Source organism: Corythoichthys intestinalis, chromosome 4, assembly GCF_030265065.1.
Source record: "Corythoichthys intestinalis isolate RoL2023-P3 chromosome 4, ASM3026506v1, whole genome shotgun sequence".
NCBI lineage: Eukaryota > Metazoa > Chordata > Actinopteri > Syngnathiformes > Syngnathidae > Corythoichthys > Corythoichthys intestinalis.
The window spans coordinates 42,861,423-42,876,319 of NC_080398.1; the positions used below are offsets into that span (position 1 = coordinate 42,861,423).

At 38.4% G+C, this 14,897-nt stretch overlaps 1 protein-coding gene across 1 annotated transcript in view; it reads left to right on the top strand.

Annotated features, from left to right (window-relative positions):
* The window catches only part of LOC130914525 (ATP-dependent translocase ABCB1-like), a 66,331-nt gene that overhangs the window by 2,809 nt on the left and 48,625 nt on the right, over window positions 1-14,897 (top strand). The window lies entirely within an intron of this gene.

A 14,897-nucleotide genomic window follows, 5' to 3' on the forward strand; every position in this document is an offset into this window, starting at 1 on the left:
AAAGAATACGTATTGCACATTGTAACAACTTCTAATGATACTATTATCCATTTTCCATTTCCACTTTAAAAACGCCACGTAATTGATTATATTAATTCTAATGTTCACTCGCTGAACGACATGGCAATCCTACCTTCCAGCTCTGCACCTGTGGTGTGTTCATTATGGCTAATGCTTGCTGCTACATATCCCTTGTGAGGTGCTACAAGAAGCCAAAGTTTCCACAATTACATATTGTCGTATCACACGGTGCAAGTTGCATTTTATTCGCCATCTGGCCTTACCACTTTCGTTGTAATCCTCTGTAGTTTGAGGCAGCAAGGTCGTTGCATGAAAAAAATTAGCTATTTTCGCGCATTTTGCCGATTCTTTCACGAGTGCTTTTCTCTTTTTAATTCTTATTTTTCAGCGCCACCCTTGCTCTTTTTATCCATCCGAGCACCGAGATAGCAGCTAATTTGGCTCAATACAGACTACAATTAGGGGGCGGAGCTGCATGCTGTATTTTTCGTCTGCACACGTGAGGATGAGTCTGGAAAAAAAAAAAATACTGTTTTTTTTTTTTTTAAGACGGCCCACAGGGACAGCGGTAACAGAATGTAAGTTATACTCAGTGACACTGTCATAAATAAATACCAAACAAAAAATGATAACAGTGTAATTTTTTTTTTTTTTTTTTTTTTTTTAATAAAACGCGGACCGGCCCATCTGGCCGGCCGGCCCTTCTGGAATCGTCCAGAAGCTCCCGATTAGTCACTCCGGGCCTGCATGCAGCAATTACGTCTGCAAAGAGCCAAGAGGCATGGAGGACGGCGGCCATGTGACGTAGTCCGTATACTACATCGATGAATTCTAAACTGTCATGACTGAATGGAATTTAAGAAGGCCAAATCAATCCATACCAGTGACTAAAGATAATGTTGCAAACATTGTTAATTCAGTCCGTGACACAGATGGATTCGGACCACAAATAGGATGCCCTGCCTCAATTTACAAACAGTAAAGATTGTTCTCAGCACTTTTATACAATTTTTTTTCAGATCAGTAAGAAGTAAGCACATAAATATTATGCACTAAAATGCATGTTTATATGATGGCAATCTATTTTTTGCTCGTTAGCAAAAAAAAAAAAAGAATCAAAAAATATAATTGCTATTTGTTTACAGAGCATTACATGTATTGAATCGAATCGAAAATCGTGTCCCCCGTATCAAAAATCGTACCGAACCATGACTTAACTGTATCGTTGCATCCCTATGGAACACTGTTGTAGAAGCTATGACGGGAAAAGTTTTCATTTGCCTAAATGCTTACGTTATTGAGTGCAATTTTTTTTTTCTGGAAAAACACTTTATTTATTCTGTTTCTGTGCGATATCAATATTGTTGTCTTTTACTTAAGAGGCATGGTATTGTTTTTAGTTGTGATTTCTTAAAATTTAGTTTTGAATTTAAGAGTAAATATTTATCGCGTTTAAATGGGTGTACTTGATCTATTAATATATACTGTATTCTCACTGTGTTATTGTAAATTGGTTTAAAAAAAAATTGGCGGGGGCGCAGTAATGTCGCAATAATTTATGAGAATAATTATCGCACACTAAAATTTGTTATCGCGACAGGCCTAGCCCCTATCCAGCTTGTTTTTCATGTCTCCTTCCAACACACCCGAATCAAATAATCAGGATCGTTATTAGGCTCCTGCACAGCTTGCTGATGAGCTGATCATTTGATTTAGGTGTGTTAAAGGAGGGAGATGTGGGAAAACGAGCTGGATAGGGGGTCTCGAGGACTGGACTTGGGCACTCCTGGTCTAGTACAACAGTGTTAAAGCCAAAAAATTTTTTTTAAAAAGTAGGACCACGAGATTATCCTCTTAATATTGCAATACATGACTTTATTCTTGTCATGTTATGACTTTTTTTCTTGTACTAATACTACGACTTAAATCTCGCAGTGGCATTTTTTTCCCCTCTTTTGTTTAGCTTTAATACTCAGTTATACAAAAACAATACGCTATAATTCCAAAGTCCATAATTTACTGATGCAATGCAATACTTCCAACTCTGTTTAAAGTCCTCAAGTTGAGTAGTATGGTGACTGGGCAATCGTAGGAAAGGGAGGCGAGTTGAAGATGTGGGATGCTCTGCTTCAACTATCGCCACTTGCATATCTTCCAATGGAATCTCCCAGCCAACTGAGAATTTCACCAATTGTTCCAATGCGTCTTGAGGCTCTCAGAAGGTAATGAACAAATTATATGAATTGAAACTATTTTAAGGTAACTTTTCAATTGCAAGATTACAATTAGAGATGTCTCAATCGCATATTTTTGCACCCAAAAATTGAGCAGGAAGATGTTTCCCCTTGCTGTCCAGTACTTCAGTCCAGAGTCTGGGCTCACCAACAAAATGCTGGACTTCATAGAGAATGCAGACGAGTCAGCTGCTGGAATTGTAGCTCTCCTGGAACATTCCCTTAAGAAATTGCCTTGTCAATGGATCACGTGACCGGATTCAATGCCGACAACACAAACGTTGATTACGATATTCACAACTTCGTTTTCACTAACCTGCAGAAAAAAACAAAACAATGTGCTGCAAGGAAACTGCCATGCTCACATAGTGTACAATTTAGTTTTCTCATCTAAAAATAGATACATTTCTATTAATTTTCGGAGTTTTGGGGATGCCACTTTTTATCGCCCGTAAGGCTTTGGGCGCGAGGGGGGCGTCCCTTATTTCTATTTCTGAAAGGTGGCAACCCTAATGTAGGCATTAGCGCCAAGCTTGATCTCTGCTTTTAAGCACGAAGCGGGCTTGACCACAGTCATAAAAAAATAAAATGAAGAAAAGAATAAGCCTTACAATTTTCGATTTTCATTATGTGCACCGATTGAGCAATTTTTCATTATTGCACACAATATTATAGTGACCATATTTTGATTTCCAAAAAAGAGGACACTCGGCCCCGCCTCGAGATACTTGAATTTTACTCGCAGTTCACTCAAAGATGCCTATATCACTTTAATATATTTAAAGTGTGCCTCCTCAGTCTGGACAGAAAAATTCAGTTTTATTTAAAACAAAAAAAAATGCCATATAGTATATATTATATACTATATGTAAAGAAGTTTTTTTACTTAACAGGCTTTATTCTTACAAAAAAAAAAAAAAAACGCAAAAAAAAAAAATTAATGACCAAAAAATATATATATGTATATATATCATGCAGACCCGTGGAAATATAGTACAGTCAATACAGACACAGGGGTAGGCTTGTGCCACATAAATTTTTTGATAAATTACTATCACGACAATTGCCGTTGAGAAATTGTTATTCCCACTCAATTTTTACTCTCATTCAATGTTCTAGATTACACGCAAACAATAACCAAAATAAACCTACAAACTATTCAACCAGCATGTTTCCAAACGCAGCAGTTCAAAACTACGTTTCCCATAATGCCTAGCGCGGCTTAGCTCACTGATAGCTATAGGGAATGGGACATACTACGTCATTGTTTGGATACGCCTCCATGCTGGTAATATCCTTTACTTCCGGTCCGGCAGACTCAACGGGGATTGTAACGTGTAGTAGTGCTAAGCATTCCTTCGGTGTATTAGAAAGACAATATCAGTGTGTATTGTTGTGTTACCGGGTGCAACAGCGTCTCCCACCCACGACAAAAAAGGGCAAGGAAAACTGGACTCACTTTTCACCGTTTCCTACATGGAGAACCAAATATCAGATCACGAAGGCACGACAGATGGCTTGGGTCGCAGCGGTTCGTCGGAAAAGCATTTCTTTTGATCATATTTCTGCTGGAATGAGAGTGTGTTCCCGTCATCTCTACTCTTGTAAGTTGAACGATTTATCCACTGTTTTGGTTTCAATAGTTTTTTTTTTTTTTTTTTTACCGTTGTGTAAATCTGCATCGGTAGCTCACTACTACCTGTTGTGTTCCTAGGTAAACCTGCATATGAAATGCTGACAACACATCCTGACTGGTCACAGTCTCTCTTCTTGGATTATTTGACAAAGAAATTTGTTTCATTTGTCTTGTGTCGGACTCAAACAAACCCCTGCAGCAGACGCCATCTGGGTCTGCCCTTCTTGTCAACGGACTGCGGGCTTTTAACTTGTGAAAATGCAAGAACTTTAATGCACATATTTATTCTGCCTGGCTATTTAACTAAGGCCAGTGATTTTTTTTGTTTTTTTTTTAACCCCTTTGACAAAGACACGTTTCATTGTAATATTGTATATATTCTATTATTATTTATAATATATTCTTGTTTGCACTAATGTAGACTTTAGACTGTCAATTCAAATAGTGTTGGAAAAGTTGCAATACCTAAAATAGAAATGCAAGAACTGTAATGTACATATTTTTACACCTTTATTTAACTAAGGCCACTGAATTTTGTTTAACTGCTTTGAAAAAGACAGGTTTTGTTGTGATCTTGTATTTATATAGTATATAGCTTTTTATAATGTATTATATTATGTATTATAATATTTGCTGCCTCCTGTCAGAGTGTGGGCCATTTTGCACTAAAAGGATTTTAAACTGTCAGTTCAAATATTGTGTTGGAGAACTTGCAATACTTAAAATGGAAATGCAAGAACTTTAAAGCACATATTTATTCTGTCTGGCAATTTACCCAAGGCCAGTAAATATTTTTTTTAACTGCTTTGACAAAGACACGTTTATTGTAACCTTGTATTTGTATATTACTTATAATTAGATCATATTTGCTGCCCCCGTCAGAGGGTGGGCCTTGTTTGCACTAATTTAAAGATTTTAAACTGTCAGTTCAAATATTGTATTGGAGAAATTGCATTACTTGAAATAAATCTATTGCAACTTATCAGTCCCAGTTCTTGTCTACAACACTGTCCAAACATTGTCAATGCATATTCCATATAGGATAACAAAATTAAATGACCTGACTTTGTAATTATTACACCTGTTTATTATGAAGAGCTGAATTAAACAACAAGCAGTTAACAGTTTGTCAAGAACTTGTTCAAGTGATGTTTTTGTATTCACATTTTATTGACTTTTCATAACACTTGGGCTCATGTTTGTAAGAGCATAGCAAACAGAAGTTTCTCTCTTCGCCGTTCCAACCTCTCATAACGCTCTGATGTGATGCGCTTGACCTCAGAATAACTCAAGAAGAGAGACGGTGACCAATCGGGATGTATTGTCAGCATTTCATATGCATGTTTACCTAGGAACACAACAGGTAGAGTAAAGATGACGGGAACACACTCTCATTCCAGCAGAAATATGATCAAAAGAAATGCTTTTCCGACGAATCGCTGCGACCAAGCCATCCGTCGTGCCTTCGTGATCTGATATTTGGTCCTCCATGCAGGAAAACGGTGAAAAGTGAGTCCAGTTTTCCTTGCCCTTTTTTTTTTTTTTTTTTGTCATGGGAGATATGCTATGGAGATACGCTATGGAGATAGAATAGTGCCAAAAGAAGTGAAGTTGTAAAATGAAAATTATCCCTGTAAAATGAAAAATTTGAACTTGTAAAACAAAGAAAAACACTTTTATTTCCAAATTGTCGTGGGTGGGAGACGCTGTTGCACCCGGTAACACAACAATACACACCCATAATTTCTTTCTAATACACCGAAGGAATTAGCTTAGCACTACCACACGTTACAATCTCCGTTGAGTCTGCCGGACCGGATGTAAAGGATATTACCAGCATGGAGGCGTGTCCAAACAATGACGTAGTGCGCCCCATTCCCTATTTCCTTTTCGAGTTTTGATATAGAGCACCAAGAGGTGAAAAGAAAACTAACGACGGGGGCATTGAAAAGGCAAGAATCCACGAATGGTGTGTGGAAAGGATTTAAATTGATAGTGGAAGATGCTACAGAAAACCATGTCGGCCTTGCAGAATGCAACAAATGTGGCGCTTTGCTCTCGTACAAGAGCAGAAAGACTGGCACCTTGACGCTGAGCAGGCATTTTAAAAAACTGTACTGGCCTAAAAGATTATATTAGCCAAACATCGTTATTATCATTTGTTTCGAGAGCTGCACCTCTTCGTGCTAAACAGGACATCGTGGAGTTCATGCATGGTGTTCCTTAAAATGTTATTATTTATTTTGTTTCAGTGCTCCTTAAGGCAGGTTGTTCTTTTGTGTGTTCTGATGCGAGTCCTTAAAATAAAGAATGTTATTTAAAAGTTTTTTAGTTTATTTTTGTATATGCTGCTGTTTCTCTCCTTGTCAGAGAGGCGCGTCCATGTGAGCACAATATCCCAAACAGAAATATATTTAACAAACCTTTCCAGCGTTATTTCGTTGTGTACGTGCATTTATAATGATCATAAAAATATGTAGACTATTTAAACATGAAGAAAACTTGTGTTTTTTTTCTGCTAACTTGAAGAAATTAAAATAAATGTCTTTTGCTGCATTTTGTGAAGGAAATAACGCAGGAACTATCCACCTGATAGAACAGACACACAAATATAAACGATATAAATGTTTATTGAATATGCATTTTACAGTCCTTTTTAACTGGGAGAATTTGTTAGAAAAGACAGGTTTTAACTTGTTATCATTATGCACATAGGCATCGTCACAAATGTGATCACACAAAACGCAACCACACATCGCATCCCCGCATTTGCTCCTCCTCGTGTCCTCACAAATAAAACTGGCTCAGGCCTACAGTTGAAACGTACATTTTGGGGGGGGTTTCGGGCTCGAGCCTACAAATAAAACGTAACATTTCGTTTTTTGTTTGTTTGTTTGTTTGTTTGTTTGTTTTTTTCGGGCTCGGGCCTACAAATAAAAAATAAAATTTCGGGTTTATTCGGGCTCGGGCCTGCAAGTTAAGTTAATTGCTCGGGCCAGGTCGGGCTGGATTTTTTTAGGCCCGAACTAGGCTTTACTCTACACTCCTCCTCTCGCCATAGCTTTTTGTTTTCTTTCTTGTTTCACTTTCACTTTGCTCGTAAGCAAGAGAGGGCATTACTCGGCTTCTATTACACAGGTGCTCGATCGTACATTTACTTGCGGGGTGGGAATTTCGCCACAGCTGTGCTTCACGTTGCACACAGTCACACAGAGCTCGACCAATTCATTCCACAAGCGTTCGGAATAAATTAATTTCAAAACCGAAAAGGCGCGGTTCATAAAGGCGTATTGAACTATACTGGGCGAACCGTACGGTTCAGTTTTGAACCGCAAACCGTTGCACCCCTAATGATTATTGACCTGTCTGTCTAGAATGCCATTTTTTTATTCCCCCCAATTATACCAGTGCTAAAGCATAATTTATTATTTATTTATGATAACACTAGCAGGTTTAATTCTTTTTTTTTTTTCTAGAGCTGCTGCATATAATTAATATTTTTTGTTTGTATGATGTTAACGTTGGAAGTTTGCACTTAAATTACTTACCTCGTGTGTTAAAAACACCAGGAAATACAGTAATTGAATTACTGCACTTTATTGTTGTCTGTCACTGGAGTTTTATTTTATTATCAATTCCATCCAACAAAATGACGGTCATATAGTAAGCCTTATTTTTTTCATAAAAAAATAAAACATAACATTGGTATGAAATTTTGTTGTTTATTTTTTTCTATTAGAAATGTGTTCTTTTTATATGTTTAAAATACTGTTCAAACACACACAACAAATATTTACTATCGTATCATTTTCACTCTATCGAACCGTATCGTTCTTACACTGTATCGAATCGCTCGGCCTCGGTCGGGGCAAACTGACGTACCCTCGTCATTTCACGCACACACGTCAAGGCTCGTGTGTGCGTGTATGCGTTCTACCATCAGTCCATATAAACTTTCAATATAAGAGTAAATGGGGATTATTAATGTCTGTTATTTGTGTCCTCTTTTTGAAAATCAAAATATGATCACTCTGGAATGACATACAGCTAGCATGTGTAATTTGTTTTGATGCTTCTGCGCATGCGGGTCTCTTTGCTGAGCGCATCTCGGACTGCGAATTAGTGCGCATTCGTGATACTTGAACGGTCTCAATGGACAAAGGCAGTCAGAACGGACACGCCCAAAAAACAGATATGGCAAAAAAGTTTGATAATCCTCCACTTGGTCTCAAGAGAAATCTCTCTTGTCAGAGCCATGATTCTTGTGAATCCAGCGGCCCTCCAAGGTGTGCTAACTTTTTTTAACTGCTGACTAACGAATAGATCTAATCTGAGGCAGGGGCCCAATTGAGGAAAGGAAATTGACTGGGTGTGTCTGTATTTTCTACTTAAAATGGAGTGATTCCATATTTTATTCTTCAGAATGGAGTGATTCTATATTTATTTCCCTGCACTTGCTCTATAAAAGTAACATTTACTGACTACCACAATGTTTTTTAATTCATTTCTTTTAGTGTTTCTGAATGCCAAGGAATTGCACTTTTGAACTAATTCATTATTTTTTTCGAGTTTTTTATCTGAGTTAGTTCTACATAATAAAATGTCTGAGTGAGTGCTCGTCTGAGCCTGGTGATTCCATACTTTTTGCTAGGGGTTGTGCACTTTTTGCCGGGGACGGGACGTTAATAAGACCAAACAGATTAGAGCCTAGTTCGGGCCTAAAAAATCCAGCCCGACCCGACACGGCCCGCTGGTATTGAGGCCCGACCCGGCCCGAGCTCGATCACTTAACTAGATTTGCAGGCCCGAGCCCGAAAAACCCGATTTTTTTTTTTTTTTTTTTTTTTTTTTGAGTGACGCGGAAAAAACGCAGCAGCAGCAATTTATTTTCATTTCTTCGAGTTGGCAGAAAAAAACCCAAGTTTTCTTAATGTTTAAATAACCTACATATTTTTTTTAGAATGATCAAAGCATTCACACAACGAAATAACGCTGGGAAAGTTTGTTAAACATATTTCTGAGTGTGTGGGACATTGTTCTCACATGGACGCGCCTCTCTGACAAGGAGAGGGAACAAGAGAGGGCGGCGCCTCGGCCGTGCGCAAACTACAGCGGGAGGACAAGAAGCAAAAGCGGCCGGCGCCACGGCGTTCGTGCACACGCACAAGCAAAAGCGCAATACAGAGAGCCTGCTCTCCATTTTTTTAATTTTTTTTTTTTTTTTTTTTTTTTTTTTTGAGTGACGCGGAAAAAACGCAGCAGCAGCAATTTATTTTCATTTCTTCGAGTTGGCAGAAAAAAACGCAAGTGTTCTTAATGTTTAAATAATCTACATATTTTTTTGAGAATTATCAAAGCATTCACACAACGAAATAACGCTGGGAAAGTTTGTTAAACATATTTCTGAGTGTGTGGGATATTGTTCTCACATGGACGCGCCTCTCTGACAAGGAGAGGGAACAGGAGAGGGCGGCGCCTCGGCCGTGCAGCGGGAGGACAAGAAGAAAAAGCGGCCGGCGCCACGGCGTTCGTGCACACGCACAAGCAAAAGCGCAATACAGAGAGCATGCTCTCCATTTTTTATTTTTTTATTTTTTTAAAAAATAATTTATTAGTCCGGCATGGCGGCCCGACCCGACCTGACCCGAACGTGAATGCTAAAATTGTGGGCCCGACCCGACCCGAATGTCGGGTCGGGTCGGGTTCGGGTTCGGGCACAAAATCTAACCTCTAAAACAGATTGGGTGAACGGGGGTCAGGGCTATATTTTTCACCAATATGTAGAGGTGTGCAAAATTTCCGATTCTTAGATTATTCGCGATTCGGCCGTGGAAGATTCGAGAACGATTCACAAACATCCAAATTCCGATTATTGAAATATGCCAAGTAAAGCGGAAGTACAACACACTCAGCGCGCCGCGCGGTCAATGAGCAACGGAGCGAGAGTAGCTAAACATCATGCTTCTCATTACCCAGCCCCTCGGGTAATGCCAATGCTCAACTCACGGCTCTAGCTCAACTCATGCCACGAGATAAAAAAAACACAATAACATACCTGAAGCTGTTACAAAAGTAGGTCATCCACATTATGTTACGGTAGATATCATTTATATAAGACTAGATGCACAGCGGTAGCGTTTGCAGCACATCTACAAAAAGCTAGATGCAGACGTAGTAAACGGCCGCCATCTTAAAGCAGTACACTTCTCTGCAAGGCTGTTGTAGCGAACCTTCCAAGCAAACCTAATTAACTTTTTATCTAAAATACTCCTAAATCGGTAAAATATTGACTTGAATCTATCTTTAAAATAGTTTTAAAACTTTCACATGTCGAAAGTTGACAAAAGGGAAATTATGGATTAACGGGAGCAATTTTAACAACTTTAACGGTTGATTCACAACATTAAATTAATTGAATGTAGTTTAAAGCTGCTGATACAGAATGGGGACTGGAGTTTTTTATTTACTGTTATTTTTGCATACGGTATTTGTTTACTGCTATAGGTTAACTTGATACTGAAGTAGTAGTTTGGTTTAGCCTGAGAGTATTTTTGAACAATTTTGGAACAAATGTACAAAATATTTTAAAAAAAAAAAAAGAAAAGGGGGGGGGGTGCATCAATAATCGTTTTAGAATCGAATCGGACCATCTGAATCGTAATCGAATCGTTAGGTGCCCAAAGATTCCCAGCTCTACCAATATGAACCTATTTAATTGATAGGCTAAATTATTAATGCAAAATAAATCAGTGTTGACTTATACTAACTTTCACACTGGAAATTTAATAAAGTAAAAATTTAATTTTACCGTCTTAATCTGATCATTTTTCTTAAATCTAGTTGAATAATTTTCTCCATCTTGTTTTGGGTGTTTAAGGCTAGTTAACAGATTAATGTGTCAGATTCTTCCACTTATATTAAGTAAATATTACTACAGTATTTGTTCTTAGGCCATACAGCTAAAAGTTCAGGTCATTTTTCACCTAAATCAGTGGTTCTTAACCTTGCTAAAGGTACCAAACCCCACAGGTTTCACATGTGGATTCACGGAACCCTGCAGAATTAGATAATCAAGCAATTTTTTTTTCAAATTAAAAACCGAAACATCTAACCCAGCAAGCTAATTATTTAGCAAATTTCCGTTCAAAATTCTTCTCATTTTAACAGCATGTTTTATAAACAGGCCAAAATTTGAGAACATGCTGCCCATTGGTTCTTTTGTATTCCCCCATACCAAGTGACTGAGCAAACCAGTTCCTCCTCCCATCAGATCGAGAACTAGCATTTAAAAGAAATGGACTAAGCCTGTAAAGTAGGAGCAAAGCAGTCCAAATCCTGGTCTAAAAAGCCACTTTGCCTCGATTTAATAAGCTTACGAAAATAGGGCTCTGCATTTCTTTAAATCCGCCGAACCCCTTAGACCAGGGGTGCCCAAGTCCGGTCCTCGAGAGCGCCTATCCAGCTTGTTTTCCATGTCTCCCTCCTCCAACACACCTGAATCAAATAATGAGGATTGTTGTCAGGCTCCTGCAAAGCTTGCTGATGAGCTGATCTTTTGATTCAGGTGTGTTAAAGGAGGGAGACATGGAAAACAAGCTGGATAGGGGCTCTCGAGGACTGGACTTGGGCACCCCTGCCTTAGACTTTCTCACCGAACCCCTGGGGTTCAGTCGAACCCAGGCTAAGAACCACTGACCTATATCAAGAAAAAATGCTTTCAAATAATGTTTTGAACAATATCTATTCTCGAATTAAGAACATTGCAGACAAACACATTTTTTTCTAATATTAAATATTCAAATTTTTGCTCAAAATAAGTCTTAAGCTTATTTTCAGCTTAGTTTTTTCTTATTTCAAGAAATCTGAGTAAAATTTACTTGAAGCACTAGCAGATAATTTCAGTTATTTCTAGTAGATTTACACTGAAAACAAGGGAAGGTTGTTTTTTGTTTGTTTTTTTTCCTCCAATTTTAAGGCGTTGGGGTTTTGCAGTGCATATGTATTTGTTAAGGTGGTACATCGTTCAATTCAAACCTTTGTTTTCAAAAACTACTAAAGAAAAATTTTGAAACCTTCCAGAATAGACGTCTGGATTTTATAAACACATTTAAATTGCAATATTTGAACACAAATTATATTAACATACACAAGAAATACAAACTTGTTAATCATCTCTTAACAATCCAGAAATGCAAAAAACAAACAGTTCTGCGCATGCGCGTAATGTTAAAAATAGCCGCGAATGCAGCAGTTCCAAAGTAAACACTACAAACTTTCGATAAAGAAACATTTACTTACGTTTGATCACGGACTGACATGTAGAAAAGTTCTCCTCAGACACAACCTGCCATGTGGCTGGACACAACTCAATTGCACGCCGCTCTCTCATGGTTAACGTCTTCGCCGTGTCTTTAAGCATTTATGCCATATTCATGTTGCACGTGCATGTTTATGATGCAACTTGTTTATTTAGCACTGGATAACATTGAGAGTCCAAGTGAATGTAAAAGAGTGCTTATTCACCACCACAAAAGTGTCGGGAGCAAAATATTATCAGGGAGAAAAATTTGCAAACACTGGCTCTGAACGTGTGAGCCAATCTTGCGTTTGAGGAGGGAAAAAATGGACGATCACATTCAGTAAGTGAAAAGGGGTCAATGTAAGTGAACATATTGAAAATACTGTAATTCACTCAATAATGCTAGGGTTAATTCTATGCTCACAACATGGGAAGACAATCTAAATTACCTATATACAGTGGGGCAAATAAGTATTTAGTCAACCACCAATTGTGCAAGTTCTCCTACTTGAAAAGATTAGCGAGGCCTGTAATTGTCAACATGGGTAAACCTCAACCATGAGGGACAGAATGTGGGAAAAAAACAGAAAATCACATTGTTTGATTTTTAAAGAATTTATTTCCAAATTAGAGTGGAAAATAAGTATTTGGTCAACTACAAACAAGCAAGATTTCTGGCTGTCAAAGAGGTCTAAATTCTTCTAACGAGGTCACGCGGTTCCACTCGTTGCCTGTATTAATGGCACCTGTTTTAACTCATTATCGGTATAAAAGACACCTGTCCACAACCTCAGTCAGTCACACTCCAAACTCCACTATGGCCAAGACCAAAGAGCTGTCGAAGGACACCAGAGACAAAACTGTAGACCTGCACCAGGCTGGGAAGACTGAATCTTCAATACGTAAAACGCGTGGTGTAAAGAAATCAACTGTGGGAGCAATTATTACAAAATGGAAGACAAACAAGACCACTGATAATCTCCCTCGATCTGGGGCTCCATGCAAGATATCACCTCGTGGTTTGGGGCTGTTTTTCTGCAAAGGGACCAGGACGACTGATCTGTGTAAAGGAAAGAATGAATGGGGCCATGTATTGAGAGATTTTGAGTGAAAATCTCTTTCCATCAGCAAGGGCATTGAAGATGAGACGTGGCTGGGTCTTTCAGCATGACAATGATCCTAAACACACAGCCAGGCAACAAAGGAGTGGCTTCGTAAGAAGCATTTCAAGGTCCTGGAGTGGCCTAGCCAGTCTCCAGATCTCAACCCCATAGAAAATCTCAGGAGGGAGTTGAAAGTCCGTGTTGCCCAACGACAGCCCCAAAACATTACTGCTCTAGAGGAGATCTGCATGGAGGAATGGGCCGAAATACCAGCAACAGTGTGTGAAAAGCTTGTTAAGAGTTACAGAAAACGTTTGGCCTCCGTTATTGCCAACGAAGGGTACATAACAAAGTATTGAGATTAGAGCTGTCCCGACGAGTCAACATAGTCGACGTCATCGATGACGTAAATCCATCGACGAGCACAACATCCCGTCGACGGTTAATGAAGGGTTAAAAAAATATATGCGTGGAAAGTTCAGAATGTCGGACGCTCTGTATGCAAGCGGAGAAAGCGGCACAAAGTCAAAAAAAGCGCACCAGAGTGTCCAAAACATTGACTTATTTTAAAGAAACAAAGGAGGATACACTCTTCTGTCCTGTCTCTTCAATGCCAAGCTTGGCTGCACGTCGGCGGTGAATAAACACCTCAAGCGCCGTCACCCAGTTTGTAAATCCATCTAACTAACTAACTAACTAACGACACTAACGACTAACGAAAAAAAAGACAAAAAAATCTATTACTGACACTACATGCAATGACAAAAAGTTTTTTGTGGAGTGTAAAGCTGAAGTTGGCGGTTTAGCGAACATACTTCCGGTGAACATTTCAAAATAAAAGCATGTCATGTTCGCCATATACTGGTAAATAGCGATTTCTGGAGTTAATCCCACATACTTCCGAATACAGATTCTACAGTAAGAATACCTTTAAAATGACACCCTTTATTAAAAATCTGATTGGCAATGAATAATTATTAGAATTATTATAAAACTATTGTATATAGTACTATACTGTAATGTTAATGCTAGGTGTTTTTTTAAGAATTGTTTTGAATCATGTTGGAAAGGCAAAGTCAGTGTTCTGAATCTGTTTATTTTCCATTCTTTTGCACTAGTTAATTCTATCAGCATTTGAACTCAATGTTTATTTGTGATTTATCATTGTTATTTACGTGTTTATTTGTACTTTAATAAATAATTTAAGTGTTCCAATATGTTTTTGTGAATTGATAAGCGTCACCAAAAATTTCATTGCTAAATTAGTAAAAAGAAAAAAAAGTTTTTTAATTTAATTATTAGATTAGTCAACTAATCGTAAAAATAGTCGGCAGACTAATCGGGAGAAAATTAGTCGTTGGGGACAGCCCTAATTGAGATGAACTAAACCTAAACCTACGCACTTGTGCTAAAGCCTGTCCCAGCTAGTAATGCGCAGGCGGCGGTTGCTGAGATCGTTGCCAGCCAATCACAGGGCACATATAGACAACCAAACTTTCACACTCATAATCACACCTACGGAGAATTTGGAGTGTCCAATCCCTGCATGCTTTGGGGATGTGGGAGGAAACCAGAGCACCTTGAGACAACTCAAGTACTGATTG